The sequence below is a fragment of the Onychostoma macrolepis genome, chromosome 16, assembly GCF_012432095.1.
Source record: "Onychostoma macrolepis isolate SWU-2019 chromosome 16, ASM1243209v1, whole genome shotgun sequence".
In the NCBI taxonomy this organism is placed as follows: Eukaryota; Metazoa; Chordata; class Actinopteri; order Cypriniformes; family Cyprinidae; genus Onychostoma; species Onychostoma macrolepis.
Genome location: NC_081170.1, coordinates 18,472,098 through 18,484,072, shown reverse-complemented (window position 1 = coordinate 18,484,072; position 11,975 = coordinate 18,472,098). Strand labels below are relative to the sequence as shown.

Sequence of the window (11,975 nt, the reverse complement as noted above, 5' to 3'; positions counted from 1 at the left end):
GCCGTCAGCGTGACCCGTGTCTAAAGCATATATACAAAAACACCACATATTGGCAGGCGACAGCCTATGACGTCACTACCGGCACGACCACAGTATAAAGGGGTGCCGGGAAAATCCGTCATTCTCTTCTTCGTCTTCATTGACTGTTTTGTTTGAAGCGTGTATACTACAGGTAAGAAACGATTTTCTACTGTGGCGAGCACTAGCAAGGCGTTTAAGAGATGTGTGCATCCGTGTCCTGGTTATTTGACACCTGATGACACACACGATCTTTGCGTCTTTTTGTTTGGGCGAGGAGATCTGCGTGCACTGTGAGCTTTTTTCTATGAGAAAGCTCCGCTCTCGTCTGTCTCTCTTTTCGAGGAAGGAGGGACAGCCATCTGCTTCCCACGGCTCAGTACCCACTGCTGCTGAGGAACGGAGGAGAATGAGCTCGTGGGGCTCGCAGGCGGAGCTGGCTCATGAGTTAGAGAGGGGGCTTTCCATCTCATGCTCGTCGGCTGCGAACGAGAGTGAGTCGCTGGATGACGATGATGCGATCTCTCTGACATCATCTGATCCAGTGGCTAGTGCTCTGCTGGGATATGCCCAGGAAGAGCAGGAGATGTCTGAGGGTGAAGAAGTTGAGACTGAGCCCTCTCAATCCTCCTGCCCTGAGTATGACGAGCTGTTAGAGGTTATGGAACGCAACACGGCGAGGCTTGACTTGCCATGGAAGCGGGCCAAGATGGTGGCGCTACTGGGTAAAAAAAAAAAAAAAACTCTTGATGAGCGTTATCTTTCTGGTCATAGCCCCCCAGCTCGAGTGAGCCTTCCATTTCTTCCTGATCTCCATGCGGAGGTTGAGAGGGAATGGAAAAAGCCGTTTTCCTCTCGCATTCATAGGTTTCAGCAAAAGTACCAGTTTTGCTAACATTGAGGGAATGCGTGAAAACGGCTATGAGGGGATGCCCCCTGTGGAGGAGATGCTGGCCAGCTATCTCTCTGTGGGCGAGACATCCTCTCTCAAGGCTCCCTCCTTGCCATCTAGGCCCCTTCAGGAAACATCTCGCTTAAATGGCAGGGCATACGCAGCAGGTCAGGCTGTCGCTTCGTTGCACACGATGGCGGTGCTTCAGGCATACCAGGCTGATCTGCTGAAGGACCTGGATAAGGGTCAGGGCTTGTCACCTGATGAAGTAGCTGAGCTGCGCCACACCAGGGATTTGCCTCTCCGTGCCACTAAGCAGGCAGCCACTGCTATGGGCAGATCTATGGCGGCCATGGTGGTAACGGAGAGACATCTGTGGGTGAATCTGGCAGATGTTGGGAAGAAAGAGAAGGGCTTTCTTCTCGATGTTCCAGTCTCGCCTTCCGAGCTTTTCGGTACCTCCGTCGAGACGGTGGTCGAGAAATTTAGGGAGGCGAAGGCGCGCTCAGCGGCCTTCAAAACCTTCATTCCAGGTCTGAAGGTCCAGGTCTGAGCCCGAACAACGCAGGGGTCCTGGCCCATCTCCATCTGGGGATCAGAGATGGGCACAGAAGGCTAGTGTCGCGACTCGTGCCCCTCCCCCGCCTGCGGGTAGGGCTAGAGGGAGGCACGGGTCAAAGAGAGGTAGGCAAGACCTGAGGGAGGTGATCCAGACGAAGCGTTCTCAACGCTCTCGTCCGGACCAGAGTAAGAATTGAACATCTACTCCCTTTCCCCTCTCTAATTCCCCTGCAACCACCGTTTTATTCCACCTGACCGAGGTCGGGTGGGGACCAAGATAGAAACCTGCGCTTTAAAATCATTGCAGTCTCTATGCTGGACTTATGATGTTTTGGTTAAGTTCTATGTTTCATAGAAACTACCTTACTGATGGTCTGGACCCGACTCTTCGGATTTCGCCTCCGGGACTGATCTCATGCGCAGGAACCATGGATGGGTGAGTACGATCCAGTTCTACGGTTTACTGGTGTTCCACTCTTGCAACACTGCAGTTCCAGGACCTGCGGGTCTTTTTACTTCAGTTTCTTTGGTTTGAGAAGGTGCATGGCTATCTGAGGATATCTATGTGCTAGCTTAGGGACTGCTCCCCTTCCGAGGGTTTTTAAGTAGCAATCTCCCTGAGCCCTTGCCTAGAGTGTGCGTCTCCCCTGCTAGGGTTTAACTAAATAGCTAATAAGTTTTGTGGCAGGCTTACCGGTTTTTTAGGCCAGTGGTCGAGCTAGCTTTGCTCCCCTCACCTTAGAGGGTCACCAATGAGCATGCCGCTCCCTTCTGAGCATCTGAGTTCCCTCTCTTTGTGAGAGTTGAGTTCTCCATTCCCCAGAGCTCTGTGATAGAACCCTCCCCCCTAGTTGTTCGAGCTAGCATGGCTCCCCTCACCTTAGAGGGTCACCTATGAGCATGCTGCTCCCTTCCGAGCATCTGAATTACCTCTCATGCTGAGAGTTCAGTTCTCCGCTCTCCAAAGTTCTGTCATTCAGCCCTATGCTCTCCTTGTTGGTAGAGCTGGTGTTGCTCCCCTCACCATTGAGGGTCACCTATGAGCATGCCGCTCCCATCTGAGCGTCTGAGATCCTTCTCATGCTGAGAGTTCAGTTCTCTGCTCTCCAGAGCTATGTTGTTGGTCGAGCTAGCATCGCTCCCCTCACCACTGATGGTCACCTATGAGCATGCCGCTCCCATCTGAGCATCTGAGATCCCTCTCATGCTAAGTTGAGTTCTCCGCTCTCCAGAGCTCTGTCATCAGCAGCCTCAGGTTGTTAGGCCTCTCTATGCCTCCCTGTTGGGTTGCTCTCCTTGTTGGTAGAGTTAGCATTGCTGCCCTCATCATAGAGGGTCACCTATGGGCATGCAGCTCCCTTCTGAGCGTCTGAGTTCCCTCTCATGCTGGGAGTTGGGTTCTCCGCTCTCCAGAACGGTGTTTCAAATCCATGTTATGGTAAGTGCGCACGCTAGTCTCTGTGCACTTTCTGAAAGCCACGTTGTGGTAAGATCGCAAACCAAGTGCTTTGCGATCTTTCTAAAATCCTGTATGGTATGGGTTACGCGCTGCGGCTTCGTGCCTTTTCTTTGAGTCGGTCAGGTCCCGGTTTTCACCTTGGGCCCCACTCTACCTATGTATCCCCAGTCATACTGACTTGAACAGGGTGTTGCTACCAAGGATCTGTTGAGGCAATTCCTTCAGCGAACTCATGCAGAGCAAGCAGTAGCCCCTGGGTGACAAGCCAAGACCTAGTTACTATCCTAGGTGCTTGGTCGTATCCCCTTAAAGGAATCTCTGCTTCTGATTCCAAGCCTTTGAGCTCTACCCTGGGTCCAGGAGGCCCGGCCCGTAACAGGTAAGTATCTGGGGTATACAGCTCAGGTTTTGGCCAAAGGGGATAATGTCACTGACAGCCGTCGAACCGTCCCAGGGGCAACTCCCTTAGCCGGGTAGAGTTGGTACTTAGTGCTCGCCTTTTTGTGCTTGGCTTGCACTCCCCTCAGCATGGTGGCGTGGGTATTCCGTTCCCCATAGCAACCCCTAGAGGACGCAGTTCGAAGTTCCCTCGAAAGGGAACGTCTCAGGTTACATATGTAACCATGGTTCCCTGAGTAGGGAACGAGACACTGCGTCCTCTAGGCTCGGTGCCATGCTTCGGACGCAAGCTTCAGACGAAGAAGTGAATGACGTATTTTCCTGGCGCCCCTTTATACTGTGGTCGTGCCGGTAGTGACGTCATAGGCTGTCGCCGGCCAACATGTGGTGTTTTTGTATATATGCTTCAGAAACGGGTCACGCTGATGGCGTCCCCATAGTGACCCCTAGAGGACGCAGTGTCTCGTTCCCTACTCAGGGAACCATGGTTACATATGTAACCTGAGACGTTCTTTAACCAATCAGATTTCGAGTTGGCAGCACCAGCGCCATCTAGCAGGCTTACTATAGCATCAGCATTTTCTCTCCTTTGATTGGATGGTCGGAGAGTGTACTAGTCAAAGCTAGTAAGTCACTGTAAACCATTTTTGTTTTCACAGTATTATTAATGTTTCTCATGTTTCTTACCTTATATGCTGTGTACAGTGCATTATTGTATATTTTCAGCGCATTCTGAAAAATATTCGCCTTCTGTAAATCTAAATACTAAAGTACTAATGACCGCAAAAAACAACCACACCTCCTCTGCAATGGCACTGTGAAAGACCCCTGAAGATGAAAAACTACTAGAGTATGGTAGGTTATATTTCATTTTTGACTTTTTATTGCTTTATGCCTTGTCTGATGTTATTTGCAAGATATAAAGCCAGGTTTAAGTTTCAGTAAGAATATCAGGCGTCATGCCCATTCAAGGTAAGGGGGCACGTGCCCCCTCAGATTTTTGAGCCAAGTGGATTTTGAATGCAGCTTCCAAAAGACAAAAAATAGCCGATTAATATTTTCTAGATTTAATACAATCACACCGGCGTGATTAGAACGTTCAGTGCGGCACAGCATCTGCTGCTAAATTAAAATCTGTGTTCGCTGGCTGGCGCAGAGCCAGAGACAGACGAGTTCTTACAGCACTGCGCATTATAACTAATCACACACGATGCTGTTTAGCTTATGAATGCAATGACCAATCAGAGACATTCAGGTGAGTCATCGCTAAAATGCCGGTGTTTTCTTCACTTGCTGGCTGGCTGACTGAATGCCCCTCTCGTCAGAAACAAAGTGCAAATGTGTGTACGAATCTGTAAGATATTAATTTCACAGTGTAAACCGCTTCAGTGATTCTAACGGGAGTTTTTGAGAGTGCTTGAACTAGTCAATGAAAATGTTATTTGCTCTCTTTCTGTACAATGAAAGTGTTATAATTAGTAGCCTAACTTGCAATGTTTTTATTCACAATAACTTTCAATGTTAAATTCATATTAAATATAAAGTCAATCGTATTAAAAATATGTTAAGGCCAGATACCCATCTGTTAAGTAAACAGACAGGTTTTACTCATATTAATAGATTACATTATAAGGTGACTTTGACCATCGCCGACTATAGATCAACATAATCTATAAAGGTGAGAATCACATTTCATGATATAGTTAATATGTTTGGGAATATTTCGAATAAAAAGGAAAAAATAAATAAAACATAAGTGCTGTTGTAGCTGCTATGTGTCACATGACGACAAACCAGTCCAATCTGGCTTTGTTGGTACCATGAAGCTGATCATCAACTTTCTCGGTCAACTCAGGCTTGATCCTGAGTTAATGGAGCATGTGCACATGAATGTGTGACATCAGTACCCAATCACATGCCTTGAAACTGTGATTCACTTATTGTGAGATTCACTACCAAAGATTAAAAGATTGAACAATATGAAGAATTTAAACACATTTATACAGCAAGATGAAACGATCTATCCATGAAAGAAGAAAACTTAAAGAGAACATCTTACCATAAGTGCAAGTAAAAGTTGTAAAGTTAGTTTATAGTTTATAATATTAATAGGTATAAAAACACTTAAAAATCTAAACTCATATAGTCATGTTTACAGCTATTGATTCTAAAACTTATTTATATTGCATATTATCTATATGTTTATATTAATTTAAAATAAAAGCTTAATTACTATTAAACTAAGCTGGCTTGTGTAATGGATTAAGGTTATAATAATTATCTCTAAATACCTGATGATTTATCTTTAAAAATGTTTTACTATGTAGCATCCTTTAATTTGGAGTAAGAGAAACTGGAGGAGTAGCTTTATTGCATCAGAGATCTGTCACTTTGCTTGAAGCTGATTGGTCACATTTTGGTTTAAGATCTCTAAACCAGAACATAACCTGCATCAGAGCAGGTTAGCTGTGGAGCGTAAGTTACTATGGCGATGAACACTGCTAAAAGCCAAACCACTTTCATGAGAGTTAAAATATATGCATGCGAAAGAAGAATGTAAGCGTGTGAGAATAGAAATAATAAACTAAACTTAAAGAAAACAGGATGACTTTGAATAGCATAACTGTATAGTTGTATTTGGATGAGCTGAGCAAGTCTTGCAGATGTATTTCCTGGTTTGAGAGAGAGTTCCAGTTTAAAGAGGAAGTAATGGATAAAAAAAGTGATAAGACATGCATGCATACGAATGAGAAACATATACATATATGAAAGTGACAGTATATGTATATGAATGTTAGAATGTGGGTATGTAAAAATAAATAATACATGTGTGTGTAAAATGCGGCAACTAGTTGAATTGTGTTAATTGGGTTTAGTAATAGCATTCATTCTCACTACATAAGATACCTGTCTGTGATGCAATGCCTCATTTCACTGCATTTCTGTGTAATATTTATGGTGTCTATAGCCGTGGCATCATTATGATGGTATTAAGAGGTGGATTAATTCATGTAGGATGCCATTGAAGGCCTAGGTGTAAAATGCTCGGCCCGCCACTGATGTGTGAGAGAGTATAGTGGAAACGGAAGGCAAGTTAGGCTCAGCCTCAGCTGTGTTGCCAGAGACACTGTATGTGAAAGGAGAATGTAAGCGTGTGAGAGCACCAGAATTAATTATGGCTTGTACGGCCCCTCATATATAAATCTAGTCTGACTCACTATTCTATAAATCATCATCCTTTAAAGTGCCCCTATTATGGATTTTTGAAAATGATCTTTCATGCAGTGTGTAACACAGCTCTAAGTGAATGAAAACATCCTACAAAGTTTTAATTCTGAAAGTGCACCGTGTATAAAGTTATTGTCTCTCAAAAGAAAGAGTCGACTCTGAATCATTGAAACGAGTCGTTTTTAAAACCAACATGAAACATTAGCATATTGCCAGCCCACTTGTTGACACTAGGTGCTGCTTTTGGAGCGTTAAAAATAGCTGTTTCCCCGGTAACGGCTGTACACAAAGCAGCACTGCCTCTGCTTTAAATGAAATCAACCAATCGGACCAATCACCGCAGATTAGTGTCAACGTTTTCCAGTTTGGAAAAATGAATCATTGAGCGAATCGTTTGGGAGTCGTTGAGCAAATAAGATAAAAATATAAGTGTTTTTTTGACATTGCATGCATGTCAATCTGTTGTTGGGGACTCCCAAAACCAAAATATGAACCTTTCATAACCCATAATAGGGGCACTTTAAAGAAGAACTTTTTTCAAAGAAAAGCCAGTGTCTTCTCTTTTTTATCACTTGCATTTTTTTTAGGGGACAAAATAGATAAAGAAATGGCAGCATTAAATTCTTTAAAAAGCTCCTTGTTTCACAAGCACAAGACTTGTAATAATCTCATATTGAACTGTAAAAAACTGTCAACCCAGTAACATTTCTTAAAGGAATAGAAATGCCTAAACACGGCATTGTGTATTGTGTACACTACAGAGTGTAGTAAAGTCTGTTTATAGCGGTTCATATGCAGCAAGGTCTTCTGTCCATGTCTTTAAAAAAAATTTATTTGAGAAAAAAAGATACAAGAAAAAAAAGCATTCTCATAGTAATGCATTACAATGATTACAGAGCCATTACAATTGTAAAAAAAACAAAAACAAAAAAAAGTCAGAGTAATTTATTTCACAGCATTCTATTATCATAGATGTTGTCTGGATTACATGCAGGAGCTTCTGTTTGTTCACACCAGCTGTTGGGAGATAAAGTTCAAAAATTAAGATGATAAATTATGCAAAACTCTTAAAAATGGCAATATAGGCTACATATAGCATATCTTTTGATGTGGTTTCACAAAAGTATGCCAGTCATTAAATGCAGATTAGAGAGAATATGAAGTCCAGTATTACAATTAGCATGTTTCACATTTGTTGAGTGTGTTTATATGAACTGTCTAAAAGGAATTTTTTAGTGGAGCAGGTAAATTAGTCCAAACCAATTTAATGTGACTTACATATTTGTATGTAGTTCAGGACCGATATAAAATGAATGATTTAACTATTGCATTGCAGTAACTTACAGGTGACCATGGTTTGTTTGACGTTTGACTGAAGAATACAACGGGACATCCACCACTGCAAGAAAACAACTTTTATTAAATACACTTGATCAAGTGCACATATTACATATATTTATAAGGACTTACCGTGAATATCACTTACCTCCAGAAATGTCAGAATAATTCACTGAAGACTGGCAGTTCAAATCAACTACAAGACACAAAAATAAGTTCTTTACCATCTGATCAACTTCTACCACCATTAAATGGCATGAAAGTTACAGTATTACCAAGTTTCTTTGTTTCCAACATGAGGATTCTCATCACAATGATGGCATGATATGAACTGTATGTCATGTCTTATTGCAACACACCCAGAAGACTGAAAACATTAAAATCCTACATACATTAATCTTGGGTGCTTTTTCCTTTCTGACATACTGACATTGTAACAACACATCTTACAATTTCGCAAAGAACAGCAATTAAATTCAGTCATTTGAAAGAAAATATCTACAAAATGAGTAACCGAGATGAATAACTAGCTGATCCAGGTGTCTGTTTGAATAACTAGTCAGAGTATTATGAAAAGTACAATTTACCCATGCAAACAGGCTTTGTGAATAAAAAAACAAAGAACAATCATCACTTTCTCTTTAATTTACAATAAGCCATTATTTAAAAAATGCTGTTAAAGAACAATGTTCAACTTTTCAGGTCTTCTTTTGTGGACTTACTTTGGCTGTCAATTATGGGCCTTTGTTTTTGGAAATAAAGAATGACACAGACGATCAGTGATATGAGGACACACAGAGACACTACTGTGGTCAGCACTACTACTGTCAGATTAGCTGTCACTGTTTCACTCTCGTCACTGTTGTTGTCTTCAGTTTGACCAACTGTACTGTCCACTGTGATTGGAGCATCTGTGATCGGAGCATGTGTGATCACTAGAGAAAAGATAAATGATAAATGAACATCATCATCTGAGTGAGTTTGATTAGGTTATTTTGTTTTATCACACACATGAATTCAAGTATTTGTCTTGAGGATAACAATACTGTGAAAAGTGTTTTTAATGTCAAGATTTTATTGAATTTTTTTTCCACATTACCCTCAGGCCATCCAAGACAAGATATAAACGAGTTTATTTCTTCATCGAAACAAATTTGGAGAAATTTAGCATTACATCACTTGCTCACCAATGAATCCTCTGCAGTAAATGGGTGCCGTCAGAATGAGTCCAAACAGTGATAAAAAATTTTTTTAAAAACCCATCACAATAATTCAAGTACATTGCTCCAGTCCATCAATTAATGTCTTGTGAAGTGAAAAGCTGCAGGACTCTAGGAAGAGTCCTAGTTGTTCCAAACTTGTTCCATTTAAGAATTAAGGAGGCCATCGTGCTCTTAGGAACCTTCAATACAGCAGATCTATGACAATTTCTACTCCAATAAATGTGAAGAATATTCTCAAAGATGATTCAGAGAATGGCTTTCAGCTGAGCTTGATTTCAAATGTCATACCAGTCTGAATACTTGAATACTGAATACTTGACAATATGATCCCCCCCCCCTCCTCCCCCTCCTATTTGTTTTTCTTTTTAAATTTACAGTTATCACAACTGCTTTATGGGGTATGGACTATGGATTGATATAATAAAAATATAATAATTTATAACTTTTTAGCATAAGGCTGGAACATCATAAAATGTGAAGAAAAAAATAATAATAATAACCTGAATACGTTCTATAATCAAAGACTCTATAATCAAAATATAATCAAAATATAAACAGTTTGTATACAAAAATTCAGAACATAAGTAAATAGTAATACAATGTTTACTTAACATATTTAAATTTTTAATTTTTCAAATGGTATAAAAACTTTATCCTACTACAAGCTTGTTTAAACTATTCCCTAATAGATAATCTAATAGATGTGCCCCAGAGACAGATCCCCAGCAAATACCATGTCACTTAGATGGCCATCGGGACAAGACCACAGGAACCAGATGGCTCCTCTGCACAATCTGACTTTGCTGCAGCCTGGAATTAAACTGCTGATTCGTCTGGCCAGAGGAGAACTGGTCCCCCGACTGAGGCTGGTTGCTCTCAAGGTTTTTTTTTCTCCATTTCTGTCACCAATGGAGTTTTGATTCCTTGCCGCTGTCGCCTCTGGCCTGCTTAGTTGGGGACACTTAATTTCCAGCAATATCGTCGACTTGATTGCACAGATACTATTTAAACTGAACTGAGCTGGATGATGACACCACTGAATCAATGAACTGACTTTAACTGAAAATTGAGTGTTTATTGTTGTCTTTTGCATTATTACACATTATTTTCCTATACTGTAAAGCTGCTTTAACACAATTTGTATTGCTAAAAGCGCTATATAAATAAAGGTGACTTGATTTGACTTAATCTAACCACATGCTATAATTACCACAACAAATGTTTACACAATTTAATCAATGTCCGTCATAGAGTCTGCATTTAGACTTTATGGTTATATATTGGATTGAAAACATACCTTTCATGAGCAGCTTTACTTCATAGCAGGTTTTATCATTCACTCTGCACCGATACCATGATTCATCGATGTACACTGCATCCCTTATAAGCAGAGATCCGTTCGCTAGTTGTCTCGCTCTCACATACAAAGGCTTCAGGAGTTTCTCTGTGCTGCTTGAGGGCTTGTTTGGTGGGCGATATTGGGTTATTTCTGTTGATTGGTGACCATTAACAACTTTCCAAGTGACTGGCTCGGTTCTGTTTTGTAGAGGATGTTCAGAGCATGGCAGCAACACTGAAGAGCCTGGTGTTGGATGGACAGAGTCCAAAGTTTTACACTCTGAAACCAGAGAAACATACTATATTACAATGGGTTACCTGGGGATTATTTGCTTGTTTCAGAAATTTGCATTCTTACCTTTGACCCTCAGGTTAAATCGAGTTGCATGAAGGCAGTCCTGATCCTTGTAGACCTGACAGTCATAAAAGCCATCATCAGATAATCTGATGTCTTTCAGATCAAGTGTAACATTTCCAGCATCTTTCCTCACAGACCATTTCTGGTGCTCTGATGCTGGAGAGATGTCTGGATACATCAGGATGTCTTCATCTTGGTTACTCTTGTGTAGTTTGACTGTTAGAGACTCCAGCAAGTGGGTTGTGGTTAGACAAGAAATAATCATGCTGTCACCCTGAACACAGTTTATGTTCAACTGATGAACCTGCTTGCAGCGTCTCTGTGTCGCCACTGAAAGGAAATGAAGATCAAAATAAGACATAAAGCACTGAGAGAAGAGAGACGTGAAAACCACCACATCACTTACAGTAACAAACAGCATTTACTTTTTATTTTGAGTACCTGGTAACTCTACTTTTTTTAGCTGGTTTTACTTCTACAAGCATCAACACATTTTAGAAAATGAGAACAATACATTTTAGTGAAAAGCTACAGAGGATACAGTTGAAAAAAAAAATGGTGTTATTTATTTTTGTTTGTTGTTGTTGTCTATATTCACTAGTTTGTAAATTAGTGTAGTAAGTAGTGTTCAGCAGTGTTTAGTAAAGCTGTGGGAGAAATGGAAACTTGTCAGACTTCTAAAAAGGGAAAATCATGGAAGCCTGTTTAGCAGGAGCATCCGTAACATTCACAGCCCAATTGTTTGGTGTTTAAGAAACAGAAGCCTTTACACTGCTTTAAAAGCCTTTATCACTATGTAGCTAGACAAAGCTTGGCAAGACATCTGTGAAAAAGAAAAGTGGTCAAAAACTGAAAGCGAACGATAGAGACCATCAAACACTTAGAAGGACTGTCTAAACAACACAGCAAAGGGACAGAAAACCTCAGTATTCACATTGATGAACCTCATAAAGAAAACATCCAAGAGCGGACACTGCTAAAACTTTAATCACAGACACAATGGGGAAAAGATGGTGTCATAATCATAAGTCCTCGACAGTTGGAGAACCAAGATGAACTTCAACATATTCCCCCGCCAGACAAATCACCTGACTAGAATATTATCAACGATGTTTAAATGGAGACTATACCAAAGTTGTGTAAATCTGTTCTAAGAAGGTT

General features: G+C 41.2%; 1 long non-coding RNA gene across 1 annotated transcript; it reads right to left on the bottom strand.

The window, feature by feature from the left end:
* Positions 1 to 7,510: 7,510 nt before the first annotated feature.
* Positions 7,511 to 8,774, bottom strand: LOC131521196 (uncharacterized). Its single transcript, XR_009266227.1, has 4 exons — positions 8,618 to 8,774; positions 8,044 to 8,091; positions 7,902 to 7,956; positions 7,511 to 7,574 (listed from the first exon to the last, which is right to left on the bottom strand). It is a non-coding gene; the product is annotated as an uncharacterized LOC131521196 (long non-coding RNA).
* Positions 8,775 to 11,975: the final 3,201 nt, after the last annotated feature.